We start from the raw sequence: 17,596 nt of genomic DNA, 5'->3' as shown, positions 1-17,596 counted from the left end.
CAGTATGGCAGTTAATCTTTAAGTTGCCAAAATTTCTTTTTTGTTGACATAATTTGGAAGCTACTTCACAGCATGTAACAGAATTTCCTCCCTCACCTAAGTTACACTGTAAATAACCTTTGGCAGGATGTTTATGCTAAGTAGCATTGTGCAAATTCATTGCCAGTATTAAGAAGACTGTAGTTTTCTGTATTCCAGTTCGCTCTGATCCCATCCCCACCACCAGGTACACTGGAACATATACATATATATGTGGTCTGGTGTACTCTGGAGTCCATGTGTCTGAAGAAATCTGCAGGTTTTTGTTCTATTTTACAGAAGTGGTGAGCAAAGAATGAACCACAGGCTACATGCGTTTCTGTCAAGCTGTATTGGTGACCCTCAGACCTCCGGCTGTCCTCCCTCTTTCCCAACATGAAAATGTGGATTACAGCTCCTTTAGGTCTACAAGTGGACACCACCGATGCCCTGCTGACACCATAGTGTGGACACGCTTATTTTTTGACTCCACAGTTGTTTGTGTTTGAGAGCATTTTAGGTGGCCCATGTTGGCCCTGGAGGCAGAAAATGGCCCCTCCCCATCCAGCAAAGTTGCCTGCTTTTCCAGGCTGACACAGCTTTAACACAGAGACCTCTTTGGAAACTCCTTGTTGGACGTTCAGCTTCATTCCCATGCCCTCAAGTCAATTCGGATTTATGACGACCCTTTCCAGAAGTGGTTTCTCATTCCCTTCTTTTCGGGGGGGGGGGCGGGCTTTGGGACTGCGCGACTTGGCCACGACAAGACAGGCTGCCTCTTCTCCCTAGAGGCGCCTTGAGGAAGGAAGGAGGAGACAAAGAGTGCGAGGTAACGTCTCCCGCCAACTCATAGCTACCGTACGTAGCTGGTTTAATTGGTGGTCGGTCAGTCTAATCCCTTTTTTCTTCCCCGCGGCTTCCCTTCCTCACTTCTCTTCCGTCATTGAACGTGTGACCGACCGACGTGAGGGAAGCACGCTCGGCTTTGGTCTCGTCAGCCAACTTTGGGCGCCACCTTAAACACAGAGCTCCGTGACAGAAGGCCACGGCTCCTCCCACTGGGCTCTCCTTTCCAATGAAAACGCAGCCCGTCTGAACAGGGAGAAGCCGGGGGGCGGGCGGGGGGAAGACCCCGAGGCCAGAGCGAGAGAGAGCAAGCGAGCCCTGGAAGTGAGGGGAGAGCGTGGACTTGGCGCGCCCGAGGAGAGTGGAGGGCAGCCCCGAACGTGTAAGCCGGAGACGGTGGAATTTGGAGGGACGCGGCTGTGGGGTTACGGGCTGGAGGGACGGCGTTGGGTTCCTTCGCCGGGCCAGGGGACCTGGGAGCGGGCGGGAAGCAGAGAGGGCGAAGCGAGGACGCGGCCAGGGAGAGCAATAAGGAAGCTGGGCTGGCTCCTCGCTTGACATCTTGACAAGCGAGGCAAGAGGACCCGGCGGCACTCACGGGTCTGGTCTGGCGAGCGCGCAGGAAAGCCCCAGCCGGGCGGCGATTTTGCCGGGCAGTTTGGAAAACTGCACAGGCGGGCGACGCTGGGAGCGGGAAGGGATTGCCTAGGGGCGGCTTGAATGTGCCTTGCAAGTTCCGTCCGTGCCTTTACTCAAGGATCCCACCGTGGGGCATCTCGGGCATCTTCCTGAAGCAGAGAGGCACTCTCCCCACGTGCTTTTGTAGCCATGGTTAGGAGACAACTCCTCTTGCTCACTGAGCAGTTGTGCTTCTGAAGTGCAGGTCCTCGCATGCCAGGCTCCCTTCTCCCACTGGGAAACTGGGAATAAAGGCGTGCAAACAATACGGCGCCGCGGAGAGCGGTGTTGCAATGGCACGTAATAGAAGACAGAAAGTCGTGGCTGAGGAGAAGCCGTTTTTTGCCATCGTTCTCGGGCCAGGAGCAGGGAAAATTGCGTAATAGCCACAGGAATGCTTTATGTCTCAAAATGAGGTACCGCCGTGTGGAGCTTCCAAGAAACGGAAAGCTGGATGTTGAGGCTCCGATTCCAAAGATCGCGAAGGCACGTTTCTGTCACTGAAAATGCCATCCCGTGCACACGCATCTGATGGTGTAGGCCAGTTGGGCTTAACTCAGAGTAAACATGGATGAAATCCATTGTGATACACAATATGTGGAAACGGGAAAGATATCCCTCTTTGCTTACTCAAGTGTCAGGGTAATTTGTAGATTGTTTGCAAGTGCTTTTCCTTAGTTTATCCATGCCTCTGAAGTACTACATTCCAGAGTTCCCCTTACGTCCCTTTCTCTTACTTGAGTACTATAAGAAATGTTCAGCTTGTTGTTAAGGAAAATATGCAAAAACTGATAAGAATGATATCAGGCAGAACACAACAATATTAATGTTTAAAGTTTCAGTATTGAATATAGATTTCTCAAACGTGTTCAGCACAGGACATAACTTGGGCCTGGTTTGGTTGTAGACAATAATATTTGTACCAAGCTTGCCTAAAATGAAATATCAGCACAATTATCTTATTTATTTTATTATTTCGTCCCCCACCCTTTCCCAAGGAACTCAGGACAGCACATATGGTTTATTTTCCCACGCATTTTATTTTCCTAACAGCCCATTGAGGTAACATAACCTCAGAGAGAGTGGAAGGACCATTGACTCTTTACTGTTAAGGGAACTGTTTATTTCTAGGGTAATAGCAACATGGAAAACAAAATTAATGACTGTATATTTAGTTTTCACTTGTTGGCGTCTTTAAGATCTGTAGACTTTATTTCACATCTGTCTTCATTTATTTAATTTATACTTCATTCTTTTCTCCAGAAGAATCCAAGAGGCGTGCAAGATGAATACAGCATGTTATTGCTGTGCACAGTCAAGTCAGCTCTGACTTACGGTGATGCTATGAATGAGCGATCTCCAAAATGTCCTGTCCTTAGGTAGCCCTGCTCAGCTCTTGCAAACTCAATCCTGTGGCTTCCTTTCAGGAGTCAGTCCATCTTGTATTTGATCTTCCTCTCTTTTTTTTGTGTTGCCTTCCACCTTTCCCAGCATCCCCCCCCCAGGAATCTTCTTTCTCATCTGCTCAAAGGAGGACAACCTGAGTTTCAACATTTTTTTTTTTTTTGCCTCTAGAGAGAGTTCAGGCTTGATTTGATCTAGGACAAACTTATTTGTCTTTCTGGCAGTCCAGAGTATCCACAAAGCTTTCGTCCAGCATGGCATTTCAAACGAATCATTTTTTGCCCCTGTCAGCTTTCTTAACTGTCCAGCTTTCACACTCATACATGGCGAACTAAAATACAAGAGTGTAGATTATCTTGGTCTTAGTTTCCAGTGACACATCCTTACACTCAATGATCTTTTCTAGTTCCATCATTGCTGCCTTTCCAAGTCTTAGTCATCTAATTTCTTGTCTGCATTCTCCATTTCGATTTATGGTTGAACCAAGGTATACAAAATCTCTTAACAATTTCACTGTCAATGTTAAAGTTGTGTAGTTCTTCCGTAGTCATGATTTTTGTCATCTTAATGTTCTACTGTAGCCCTGCTTTTGCATTTTCTTCCTTATTTTCCCCCCAAAAGTCATTTCAAGTCATTCCTGCTTTCTGCCAATAAGATAGCGTATTCTGTGTATCTTAAACTATTGATGCTTCTTCCACTACAGTGGGGTCTCTACTTAAGAACTTAATCCGTATTGGAAGGTGGTTCTCAAGTTGAAAAGTTCTTATGTTGAATCTGCATTTCCCATAGGAATGCATTGAAAACCATTTAATCCGTATCTGCTCTTTTCTGTCCATAGAAACTACAGTGGAACCTCTACTTAAGAACTTAATCCATTTTGGAATGGTGTTCTTAAGTTGAAACGTTCTTAAATTGAAGCAAAATTTCCCATAGGAATGGACTGAAAACCAATTAATCCGTTCTGGCTGTTTTTTTGTTATGTAGAGGTGCGTTCGTACATTGAAGCAGTTCCCACAGGAACTAATGCAAAGCTGGTTAATACGTACTCTACCACTAGGGGGAGAATTTTTTTTTAACCTAAGATGACCTAAGGTTAAAAAAAGATCAGGAAAGGTTTTTTTTCTGTTCTTATCTTGGATTTCTGTTCTCAAGTAGAAGCAAAATTTAGCAAAAGGAGCTGTTCTTAAGTTACATTGTTCTTAAGTAGGGACGTTCTTAAGTAAAGACCCCACTGTAATTTTAACTCCTCTTTCCTCTAAATTTAGTCTGGCTTTCCATATGATATGTTCTGTGTACAAGCTGAACAGATTAGGGAATAAAAATGCACAACTTTCTTGTAGGAAACCATACTGTCTCCATATTCTGTTCCGACTGCAGCTTCTTGTCGACAATGCAAGTTATGCATAAGGGCAATCACACAAATTTCTTTCAGAACAACTCATAGTTTCTCATATACAGTTAAAGGCTTTGCTGTATTATATAAAGCATAAACTGATCTTCTTCCGAAACTTTTTAGAGTGTTTCAGTAGCCAGCAGATATCTGCAATATGATCTCCAATGCCTGTTCCTTTGTTGGCTTCAAACATGGGATTAGGCTGTAGTAGATGTTCTTTTACTTGATTCACTTCTTGCCACAAATAGCAGGCTGCATACAATGTAACAAGTTTGCTTGCCTGTGTTTTCCCATTTCCACTCTCTCCAGTTATTATACGTTTATATATATGCTGATCTGTCATTCGACAGGGCTAAAATATGAGGTTGGAGTTAATAGATTTTTTTGTTTCTTGTATTTTTCCACTTTCTATCTTCTGGAAATTCTTTGCTGACAAGAGACATAATAAGGGATGTTTTCCCAACTCCGTTTTGGTGGTTTACCTGGAAGACACTATTCTTAAGAATGAAGGTTTAGTTTGAAAACATCGTCAATGATATTAGCATCGCACAGCATATGTGAACACTGGTACGCAATCTGTTGTGTACAAAAATCTGTTGTGTAATCAGCCACATTGCAGAGATTTAATGAGAAGGGAATACAGAAAGATATGAAAGAGTTTTCAGCTCAAAGAAAAATGTATTAGTTTCCTCTTTTAGTCTTGGGCTATCTCTAATGCTTGCTTCTAGTCTGGTATGTGGAGGTTAGTGGTGAGAAGATACTCATGACATGCTCAAAGGTAGTCCCTGGGATTCTTCCACATGGCCCAGGGCTGGATTTTGTGTATGAAACAGCATATCATCAGATCAGATTAAGCACTGCATAAATGGAGCACATGGCAACTCCATATGCTTTCAGTGAACTAAAATGATGACTCTTGTGTCTTATCCTCCAGCAAGACAGTGCTGTTCTTTTTGTTAATATTCCAAATATAGTGTCCAGTGTTTTCGTTCTTGGAGCTTTCTTTTGCGTGTTTGTATGTGTGGGTTTTTTCTCAGCTTGACTTATTATTAGCATAAGCAATGTAAAACAGTACATAAAAGCAGGCAAATAATATAAAACGACCCATAAAAGCAGGCAAAGACCTTTGGCTCAGATCATCTCTGCTTCTTCTGCTAGCGACTCACCATCACTGAGTGCAACACGCTAACTTGTACAACACTATTTAATAATAAATTGCATTAAAGCCATGCAGAATTCACACAGACCTTGTAACAGTCATTTTTAAAACCCAACCAAAAAACAAAACAAAGCCCTACAGTGTCCACCCACCCTTAAAAGACTACTCACTGTGGACCAATTGGTAGCCCAGGGCATGCCTACATAAAAATGCCTTAGCCCATCAGTGGAAGGACATGGGGAGAGAGATGGCTTAGCCTGCAGGGAGGATTTGATTTAAACTTTAAAAATCAGATTCATAATAATTTAAATCATGATTTAAATCAATGTGATTAAAAAAATCATTCATTTTTAACCCCCCTGATAGCCTGAGATCTGTCTCTGAGATTTTTTATTTTACTTTATTTAGATTTATACCCCTCCCCTCTAGACAAAGTCTACTCGGGGCGGCTTACAAAAAATGACAAAATACAATAAAATATACTTACTAAAAACATAATAATACAATCAACTAACAGGTGGAAAGATCTGTCTCTTTCTCATTTCCTCACCAGATATACATCTAAGAGCTTCTTCTGACAGATGTAAGACCTAGGCAGGATCACCTGGGAAGTACTTTCACAGTTGATACGGAAATGATAACAACTAGTACTGGTGGCATTTGGAAAAGGATTAGGCAGATATGATGACAGTAGGTCTGCAAAGAACGGTTAGCTGTAAATAAAACAAAACTTGTTTTATGAAATAAAATAAAGATGAATAAAACCTATTTTTTTTCAGAAGCAGTGATGCCTGTGCAAGCTGATGATGTCATCAGCTATGGGTTTTTATCGCTCATCAAAGGCTTCCTATTCCACACTGCACACCCCAGACTTACTCAGGATTCCTTTTAACCTGGGGAAGGCTTGGGAGTCTCAGGATGGGGGGTGGGGGAGACTACGTATTATGCCCCTAAATCACAGCTGATTGTGTTTATCAATTTTTCAGCTTTAAATAATTCTCTTCTGAGTTCCCTGGCTCCTGAAGGCTTCCTAGGGCGAAGGGGATCCTTAGACATACCCAGAACCATGACTGAGCTGATGACATCATCAGTGTACTGAAGCATAACTTGCACCAAGTAAATTCTGGCCTCTGTGTCTTCTTGACAGAATTTGTTCTTTCCTTTCTCCTCCTCCCCCTTTTCTGAGAAAGGCAGGTTCAAAATAGGTATGGACTTCTGTTTAATGGCCTGGGGAAGGCCCTCTCTCGTTGCCAGGTATGGAAATAAATCAGTCCATCTCCTTCAGAATAAGATGGAATGAAGGGCTGCCTACAGGCAACAAGGTCTAGTTTTGGACATTGGTATACACCTGAGGTATACTGAGGGGATGTGGTGGCACTGTGGGTTAAACCACAGAAGCCTCTGTGCTGCAAGGTCATAAGACCAGCAGTCGTAAGATCGAATCCATGTGACGGAGTGAGCTCCTGTCGCTCGTCCCAGCTCCTGCCAACCTAGCAGTTCTAAAGCATGTAAAAATGTGAGTAGATAAATAGGTACCACCACAGTGGGAAGGTAACGGCATTCCATGTCTATTCGTGCTGGCCCCATGACCACGGAAACTATCTACGGACAAACTCTGGCTTGGAGATGGGGATGAACACCACGCCCTAGAGTTGGACACAACTGGATTAAATGTCAAGGGGAACCTTTACCTTTACCTGTACACCAGAGGGGTATTTTGAACCTGCTGGCATACCTACTCCTAAGAAATCTTTCTGATGTGTGTAGACATTTATAAGGTTGTTTTGGGTACTGTACTTTGTCTTGGCCTTGCAGCTGAGTTGAAAGGGAATGGTAGTGGTGGGGGTGCTTCTGTAAATGTCTGGGGCTTGGATAATGTGGTCTAATGATGAAGCAGGATAATATGGGGTCAGAGAAGCACTTATTGGTCATATACTGTGGGTCAGAGATACCACCCAACTTTTTGTTCTGGTATTAAAAGCTTTCTTAATGCCTGGATTTTACTTCAATGTGTGATACGTTGCTACTGAACCATAGGAATGTGAGTATAGAGCAACACTTTTTGTCGGGATCAGACCCAGATTCTTCTTTGTAGTCATGAACTCTTATGAAATAAGTTGCCATTTCCCTTTTCTGACTGATGCATTATTACTTATGTGCAGAAGAGATGTGTTTGCAAAGGGATAGTTTAGTGTGAGATCAGACCCAAACTCTTTGCCTATGGCAGTCATTTCTAGCAACTGATTTAGTGATTTCAAATTGCATTTGTTTAGCTTGAGCTCTTGATTCATTTCTGTTTTCATATTGACAAACTGTGAGGCAGTGTGGACAAAGAGCTCCTCTGTTGATGTGTTGATACCATCTCTACCAATCTCTTGGCTATGGCGGTCTTTCACCTCACCTATTCAGCAGGTACAGCTGTCCCAAGTATATTATGGTCTTCTAACCTGGACAATAGATAGAGCCTTGGCAAGTTGAGAACTGAAGCTGAAGGTGGTCAATACCTTCGGATAGATAGTTGAAGGTGGTATGATTGCCTTAGACTGCCTAGAGTAGAAATAAAAGAACATAACCTTTGTTCGTTTTTGGTTTGAAATTAATAGAGGGGATGACACTTTGAGATGTTGGATGGGAATCTTGGTCTGTTGTCTTTTAATCTTGATAGAAAAATGTATTAAGGAGCTATAGGAATGGATTGTATTATTCATACCTATAAATATAGTGCTAAGTATATGATTGTATGGGAAATCAGGTTATAATTTTTTAAAAAAGAAGGTGGCATGATAAATACGTTGATGTCCACAGAAGAGGAAAATGACTCCAACTTCGAAGTCTGTTCCAAATTGGGTCTATACTTTACAGGCATTTTCTGTGGTGTTGAACACTATGCCTTAATGGGTTCAGCACCTTGGATACTCCTGTGAAATACAAACTAAAGCCCCAAATGAATTCACCACACCCTTGAAATTGGAAGTACTAGCTGCTACTGTTTGCTTGTGCTGTTCATTCATTCCATTTTTTTCTTTGTTTACAATATTTTTTTCTAGCCCTCTAAAGTTTGTTTGGTCCAAAATTAGAAGTGGGACAAAAGAAGTAGTAATGTACATGATTGAAATTAGTGCTTCTTTCATACCATCTTCAGATCTTTGGGGCAGAAGGAGATGCCATGATGGGAACTACTGTATGGGAATTCCAATCCTATGTTCATTCCCTAATGGTAATGCAGACCGTGGAATTCGATGTAGCACCCAGTTCCACGGGAATGGGAAATGGTGCTTCAACTTATGACCATTTCGAGTTGTGACCATCATTCTGGAACGGATTATGGTCATAAGTCAAGGCCACCACTGTATTGGTGTAAAACAATTCCTAAAGTGCCACCAGACTTTTATGGGGAAGGTCTATAAATCACGTGAACCAGTTAATCGTGCTCAATGAAATGTACAAGTGTACTGCATAGGCTGTTTGTGATGTGTCAGCATTTGGGGATAAGGCACCTCACATTCCAAGATCCACCAAAAGTGTGCTGGGATAAGACTATAGCCTGGTGTACAATGCAGCCTTTTACTCAGCTGTTGGGCTATATTCCATGTAGGTCAATAGTGGTCAATCTTGTGTCTGCTTTTTTTTAAAGAGCAGAGATAATTTTTTTTACTGTTTTTAGAAAGAGTTTGTGTCATTTGCTTGACCCAGCATGTTCAGCACTGCCTTGATAATAGTTCATTATGAAATATAGGAAGAAGTAATAGGCCTATCCTATTAGGCAAGCTGTCTTACAAAATTTCCTCTTGTCAAAATTACTCCAGGAACACCTCCCTCAAACAAAAACTACGGGAGAAAAAAAAACCTTGCTTAATATCAGCAGTTGACAGCTTCTTAATGTCTAGTAATATGCATTAAAGCAGTTTTCCTCAGAATTTGAACACCTTCCACCAAATTATCTTATGGTCTGAACTGCCTTCCAGGGCTCTTAACTGACTGGGAGTACATCTACATTACAGGTTTACAATACAGCACTAATCCTAAAACACACTGGCAGGGGTGGGCAACATGGGGCCCAAATGTCCTCTGCATAGAAACCTTGCCACCTCCGAATTATTACTATTAAAAAAGTTTTGTTCACAAAGCCCATTGTTTCCTTCTAGAGGGCTTAAGTTTTATTATATTCTGGACATGAGCATTTTGCTCCTCAAGCTTTGCAATTTTTTAATATAAAGTACATGTGTGTACATGCACACAGGCACAGAGATACATAGTAATACTGTGCCTCATGGATTTGCATTTATGTTTATATTATGTCCAGTATTAGAGGCAGCATGTCTCTATATTGGATGTTGTGGAAACTTGAACGATGAGTGTGTTGTGCATGTGTCTGCCCTGTGTGCTTCATATAGGCCAGTGGTTGCCCCCTTGTGATCAGATTGTGAGACTAGATAGGCATTTGTTGTGACCCAAGACCAGTGTAACTCTTCAATTGCTCACCATGCCTTCTTGTTTAAGGCTTCTTTGCTACATCAGATCAAGTTCCATCTAGACCTTATTCAGCATTATTTGCAGTAATTCTTGCAACTGGATTGACCACTAGTTCATGATCTGCCCATCCCTTCGATGTGACTTACACTCTGATTACTAGCTATTTTCTTGGCTACGTCAGACTGACCTCAGGTACCTTCAATTGACTAAGCTTAACAGGAAGCAGCAAGTGGTTTAACTCCACATCTTGACGTGGGTAAAGGCAGTACTGTTGTATGAAGCTACTAAGGATACTTCTGCTTGGGAAATATGTTTATTTATTTACTTATATATTTCTGTAATTAGCCAAAACAGTTTACGATACAAACTTTAGCCACCAATAACAATACATATATAATAACACAATTAAATGAGAAAACTGTAATTAAAACATTCAGTTAAGAAAATACAAAAGAGTAAGTGACAAGAATATTTTTAGGAACTTTATGGCATAACCCTCACCAAATACACAGGCAGTCCCTGCTAAATAAGTATGCCTGAAATGAAACTGCATTTCATTTCATTTGGTAGAGTCCACTTTATTAAAATGCATTGACTATTTTAGGATAAAAAGCTTTGCAAATATTTGAATATATACCTATGTTATTTTGGTTTTATCTATATTGTGTTAAACCTTCTGCAGATGATTAGCTGTGGCATTTAGCAATGACATAGTTGCCTAATGGTATATGTGAAGAATGTTATTTTAAAAAGTTTGTTCCTAGTTTGCTTTGGTTGCCATCTGAAGGAAGGACCTTATTAAGGACCAGACTTATGAAACATTTCTTTAGATGCACACTCAAAAGTTAATGCTATGGTGCTTACTTCCAGGTAAGTGTACATAGGAAAGGTTTCTCAGATATATCCAGCATTTATCCTAAACAGAGCAGATCCATTGAAATCAATGCAATTTAGTTTCTTGTTACTACGAATTCCCATTTTTTTCAATGTGTGTACTCTGTTTAGGATTAATACTGGAGTTAGCCCTAAGCCACCAGACTTCATAGCTGGCTCCTGCTAGACTGAATGAGAAAGCTGTTTTTTTTTTTAGTGATTTCTGTCTTAGTCTGATAAAAAGAAATGGACTAACACCAAATTGAAAAAAAAAATAAGCTGCATCTGGTTTGATTGCTAATATAATACTTTGGAATTAATGCTTCATATTAGACTGAGGTTACAATAACTTGTTTCAACTGAATTGTCTTATCTTCCTCAGCATATTATCATATTGTTCTGATTATTTTATTCATCAAATGTGTTATACAGTATTTTTATCCCAGTGTACTAGTCAGAAGTGTTTCATGTGAATAAGCCTGAGGATCTGTGAACATTATTTTAAAAGAGAAGGGTGTGGTGGACAAGCTCAGCCTTGACAGATTCTTTTAAAAACAGAATTTTTGTTTATTGGAATAACAGAAGCTAAAATAGTTGTTGCAAAGGAAGGTGAAAATGGTTTTCCTGTTTCCCCATGCATATACAATATTTTTTTTCTCTTTAACTATTTATATTCATTACTCAACTGGATAGTCTTTTTCTATGGTAGCTAACAGGTTATGGAAAGGTTCCTCCAGAGAAGCTTATCTGGTGCCAGCTTCATGATCTTTCAGGTGCTAGGAGGTGATGTTTCTCCTTTTGTGGGTAGTTGTTCACAAATGTAATGATAAACTAATGGCCTAGCATTGGTAGGTATTTTTTATTGTTCATTCTTATCCTTGATGAAGGATGGCCTTCATCCTTCGGAGGTTTTTTTTTTTTCTTTTAGAAAGGTGGATGGATTTGACATTTGTATGGCTTTTTATAAAGATATATTATATTTTTCTATTGTTAATCGTTCCATTGACTATTTTAGGGCATGGAAAGTGATTCCTAAATTTATTAATCAGTCAAACACATTGGTTTGAACCAACAGCAAGGGACAGAGTAAGTACTGTAAAACAATAGTACAAAGACTGGAGAGCCACCCAGTGGCACTGGTCCTCTGCTCCACTTTCCTCTTGTTTGTGTCGGCTTGTTACCTACTCAAAAGGGGAACTTCTGTAATTTTGCCACCAGGGAGCCTTCTCTACTGAGGTTAACTCTCTTTGCTACCTGTGTTATGGCAGAGCTTGTGAGCAGCCAGCCCAGGCAATGCAAAGAGAAGAGGTGGTGGTGAAAACGTAATCCTGCCCCCATAACTTGGTGAAACTTTTTGTGTGTGTCTGTCTGTGGGGTTTCTACTATGTCTCCCAGAATCACCTACCTTTTGTAGTATGAATCGTACGGGCTGCAATTTGAAGAAATCCATGGGAACTGCACGTATAGGCAGTTTTCTTTGAATTCATACATTTAATGGGTTGGAGACCACATATAAAGATTAACTGACTGAATTCATGTGGCAGTGTTGACTGTCTGAGGTCTGTATGCATATAGGTGAAAGAGGAGCTGTAGACTGGGTTTTATGTGCATATTGGGAATAGCTTTATATTTGAGGAAACATTTGGTGGAATGAATGAACTTCAAGGACAGTTTGGGGAATAATTTGCTTGTCTCTCTGCAAAATGCAAAATTGAGTTGCACTACTGTTGGAGTGAAATTGGGGAGTTCAAAGTAGTGGCTGTCTTGTGGAACAAAAGTATGATCAATTTGAACTGTAATAATTTGTATCCCTTAAGTTCTGTCTTTTGGAAATTTTATTTGCATTGAAGTTTTGCAAAGTATCCTAGAAGGCTTGACGTGTTCTGAAATTTGTTTCTCTGTGTTGGCCTTCCTGATATCAGAATTGTGCCCTTTCATTTTGTGTGTGTGTGTGTGTGTGTGTGTGTGTGTGTGTACAGAGATTGCCCTTTAGTTCTATGTAGAATGCAGAGGGGCATTGCTGATGTTGTTGTTGTTGTTTAATCGTTTAGTTGTGTCCGACTCTTCGTGACCCCATGGACCAGAGCATGCCAAGCCCTCCTGTCTTCCACTGCCTCCCGGAGTTGGTCAAATTCATGTTGGTTGCTTCAATGACACTGTCCAACCATCTCATCCTCTGTCATCCCCTTCTCCTCTTGCCCTCACACTTTCTTAACATCAGCATCTTTTCCAAGGAGTCTTCTCTTCTCATGAGATGGCCAATGTATTGGAGCCTCAGCTTCAGGAGCTGTCTGATTTCCCTTAGAATGGATAGGTTTGTTCTCCTTGCAGTCCAGGGGACTCTCAAGAGCCTCCTCCAACACCACAATTCAAAAGCATCAGTTCTTCGGCGGTCAGCTTTCTTTATGGTCCAGCTCTCACTTCCATACATCACTACAGGGAAAACCATAGTTTTGACTATTCGGACTTTTGTTATCAAGGTGATGTCTCTGCCTTTTAAGAAGCTGTCAAGGTTTGTCATTGCTTTCCTCCCAAGAAGCAGGCGTCTTTTAATTTTGGGGCTGCTGTCACCATCTGCAGTAATCATGGAGCCCAAGAAAGTGAAATCTGTTACTGCCTCCATATCTTCCCCTTCTATTTCCTAGGAGGTGATGGGACCAGTGGCCATGATCTTAGTTTTTCTGATGTTGAGCTTCAGACCGTTTTTTGCACTCTCCTCTTTCACCCTCATTACAAGGTTCCTTAATTCCTCCTCACTTTCTGCCATCAGAGTGGTATCATCTGCATATCGGAGGTTGTTGATATTTCTTCCGGCAGTCTTAATTCCGGCTTGGGATTCATCCAGTCCGGACTTTCGCATGACGTATTCTGCATATAAGTTAAATAAGCAGGAGGACAATATACAACCTTGTACTCCTTTCCCAATTTTGAACCAATCAGTTGTTCCATATCCAGTTCTAACTGTTGCTTCCTGTCCCACATATAGATTTCTCAGGAGATAGATAAGGTGGTCAGGCACTCCCATTTCTTTAACGACTTGCTACAGTTTACTGTGGTCCACACAGTCAAAGGCTGATGTAGAATGGCATAAATCACCCTAGAGGAGGAGCAAGTAAATTGACAAGCTTTGTTGGGATTCTTTATGGTGCTGCCAGTGTAGATGTGGAGACATAACTGGCATCTAGATTTGTGGCAGGGTCTTGTTTCTGTCTCTGTCTCCGTCTTGTGTGGCCTGAGGCTGCTTGTAGGTAAGTATGGACAATCCCCCCCCCCAAAAAAAAGCCTGGCCGAGGGAAATATTGTTGTCCATATAATACTTTGGTCTCTCAAATCTGGCAACCCAGAGGAACCTGTTGTGGGACACTTCAACCTTTCAGGGCATATTTATATTCTGTCACTTCTCATGTGAAAGTGAATACAGATACCTGAAGGTACTGGAGTTGGGGATAGCCAAAAGCCTTCAGAACTTTGTCTAGAGGAATTCCTGCAGACGTCTGGGAAGTGTAGTCCATGAATGCCAAAAATCCCATGCCTAGTGACAGTCATCACAAAGTGGAGATACAAACAGTAGCTCAGTGTATAGGTATCTGGGTATGAAACCAATGGTTGGGAGTTTGATTCCCCACTGTGCCTCTTTTGGGTCCCTTTCAGCTCTGCAGTTCTAAGATGATGATGATGCACTGTCAAGAGATGATAATTAAGCTGTTAATTAACTTGAAACCGTTGGCTATACACAGGGTGATAAGCTTTGTAGATTTAGCTATCACAGCAATGCTAGAAGTTGTCTGGAGTAGATGTCAGAGCAGCAGAGGTCAAGGGAGACAACAATTTTTAGACTCATGAGATGTTATAGAAAACTATATTATTAATATCATTTTCTATAACATAAATATATATATGTAGAAGAGTCTCATGGCCCATGTACTGAAGCCAAAACTGTGCTCACAACCAGGGGTTCATTCCCAGGTAGCAGGCTCAAGGTTGACTCAGCCTTCTATCTTTCCGAGGTCAGTAAAATGAGTACCCAGCTTGCTGGGGGTGGGGGCAATGTGTAGCCTGCATAATTAACTTGTAAACCATCCAGAGAGTGCTTGAAGCACTATAGGGCGATATATAAGCAGCATGCTTTGCTTTGCTTAGTTCAGTAAAAAGACTTGATATTTATTTAGGCCCATAGAAATGTATTTGAATTTATTTGTTTCTTGTGTGTGTGCGTGTGCGTGTGTTTGTTTGTTTGTGTATTCGTTTTATTTATCCAATCTCCTCCCTCAAGTTTACCTCGGTTTGCAAAACAGTCATACCTCGGTTTGCAAAACAGATCCGTTCTATGCGATGTTACGTAGTACGGAAATTTTGCAAACCGAAACGGCAATTGCACTATGAAAGGGGTGGCGCTATAGGCACAATGCGCCCTAGGAAAATCCTTTCATAGTCCAAAAAAAATAAATAAAAATAAAAATAAAAATAAAATGTAAACCGGGGCTTTATTTCTTATGGATTTTGGTTCGTAAACCGAAAATTATGTAAACTGAGATGTTCGCAAACTGAGGTACTACTTCTTTATAATACAAATGCCACTTTGAGAACCATGATATACAAGTATCTGTAATTACTTCCACAGGAGAGGTAATGGCTTCTTTTGGACCTGATGAAGATGGAGGAAGTGGATGGGTAGAGTCTGGTAGTTTCCTGAGAGGCACCTTGTGTGGAGCATAATAAGCAGGAAGACTGCCAGACCCATAATGCCTTGCCAGTCCCATAGAAGTGCCCTTCCCAGCTGCTCCCTTCATCTTCACCATGTCAAATAAGTGTCATTATTTCACAGTTGAAAGGGATTATAGACACCTCAAATGATTGAGTTATTTGGTTAAAGCTTCTTAAAGTCTAGCTGGAGAAATTCCTGCAGATTTCTGATGGCTGCAGTTCATGAATTCAATAAATAAATAAATAAATAAATAAATAAATGAATGAATGAATGAATAAATAAATAAATAAATAAATAAATAAATAAATAAATAAATAAATAAATAAATAAATAAATAGAATTCCATGACTGTCACTGCCATAGAGATGTGTATAAACACAGAAGACACAATCTTTATATTCTTTGTATCTGGAGAAGTGGATTTTGATCTATCAGAGCTTACACTGAAATAAATGTGTGAATGGTTGTTGTGGGTTTTCCAGGCTGTTTGGTTGTGTTCTTAAGGTTTTTCTTCCTAATGTTTCACCAGTCTCTGTGGCTGGCATCTTCAGAGGACAGGAGTCAGAACTCTGCCTGTGTCCTGTTGCAGTTTGTTGGGCAGTTGAGTATTTATAGCTGTGGGAACAGCTTTTGTCCTTTTCAGGAGATTGGGTGATTATGGTGATCAGCGTGTTTTTGTCGTGGGTGTATTGTTGTGACATTTTATTGTGTAATTGGGTTCTTTCATAAGTGTGGGCGGGCCTGGGGTTTCGGTGGGAAGAACAGAAGGAGAGGAGGCGACCGGTACAAATAACGATTCTTTGTCTTAACATCCAAAACACCTAGCCGCTCAGCGTGGTCAATCTGACCAGATGAGCGGGATATAAATCAAAATAATAATAATAATAATAATAATAATAATAATAATAATAATAATAATAATAATAATAATAATAATAATAATAATAATAATAATAATAATAAACCAAAAGGGTCCAACTCGTTCATCTCCTGCAACAGCATATAACTTTTAACTTTCTCATACTCAGTATTTCTTCCTTTCTTCGTTCCTTCTTCATCCCAAAGATGTTTGTAGAAACTCTGCTCTGCTCAATACCGCACACATTGTCCCGCAACATGGGTGTTTCACATAATCTCCCTCCAGACAGGAGAGATAGTTGCTGACACCAGAATGGATCTCCTTCTTCCCCATATCCATTGTAGGATAAACTACTCCCGTATTCCATCCTGTTCCTTACCTTGGTTTGTCTCTATCTCACTAGGAGGGTCTGGCAGTAGACCACCTCCCGTTCTTAAGTTGGGGAATTCCTTTACTAGGTTTATGAATTTGTACCTTGTCTCTCCTGTTTCCTTGGTCTGCACGCTCTTGTCATCTTTTCCTTTCTGCCCCTCCTCCTCTTCTTTTATCTCATCTCACTTTATCAGTTCTAACTCTACCCACTTCTGTCTCTGTCTTCCTTCAGCCAAGAACACCTCAACCGCCTTGTTCGGCCCTATTTCTCCCTCATCAATTTTAAAAAGTTCTCCTACGGCACATCCTTCGTTCTCTTTTGGCTGATTCTTCTGGGAGGACGGCACACTTGGTGACTCTCGCTCACATATTGCTATCTGGCACTGGCTGCAGATCCATTTCCAGTCCAATTTGAAGTGTTAGTTTTAACCTTCAAAGTTCTAAAAGGTTTGAGATCAGATTAGCTTGAAGAGCACTTTCTACCAGTATTTACCTACCTAGATGCTACACCCCTCTTACGACACTGCATTTCTGCTAATGTAATTAACCAATAAGATTCTGGCGACTGAGTAGATTCAATAGGATTTTGAATTCAAATAATGTATGTTTTCTTTCCTTTCAAATCAAGGGGGTAATGTTGGCGTATATAATTTTTTGGGGGGAATAAAAAGTAAAAAAGTTCCCTGACCCCTGCATTAAAGGAGTTCAGTGCTACACTTAAGTTACATTCACATATATATTTTGAAAGGTAAATTAGTTACTGTTCTTCTGTTGGCTTACACATGTGGTTTGAATGTTGCAGCAATCACTGATCCA

At 41.0% G+C, this 17,596-nt stretch overlaps 1 protein-coding gene across 1 annotated transcript in view; it reads left to right on the top strand.

The window, feature by feature from the left end:
- The first annotated feature begins 1,164 nt into the window (after window positions 1-1,164).
- PLA2G4A (phospholipase A2 group IVA) overlaps window positions 1,165-17,596 on the top strand; it is a 112,609-nt gene continuing 96,177 nt past the window's right edge. Inside the window, exon 1 of the mRNA XM_020795117.3 lies at window positions 1,165-1,246. The gene's annotated coding sequence lies outside the window, so the exon portion shown is untranslated. The remainder of the gene's footprint in view (window positions 1,247-17,596) is intronic.

The sequence above is a fragment of the Pogona vitticeps genome, chromosome 4 (assembly GCF_051106095.1).
Source record: "Pogona vitticeps strain Pit_001003342236 chromosome 4, PviZW2.1, whole genome shotgun sequence".
Lineage (NCBI taxonomy): Eukaryota > Metazoa > Chordata > Lepidosauria > Squamata > Agamidae > Pogona > Pogona vitticeps.
This window is presented reverse-complemented; position numbering and strand designations above follow the sequence as displayed.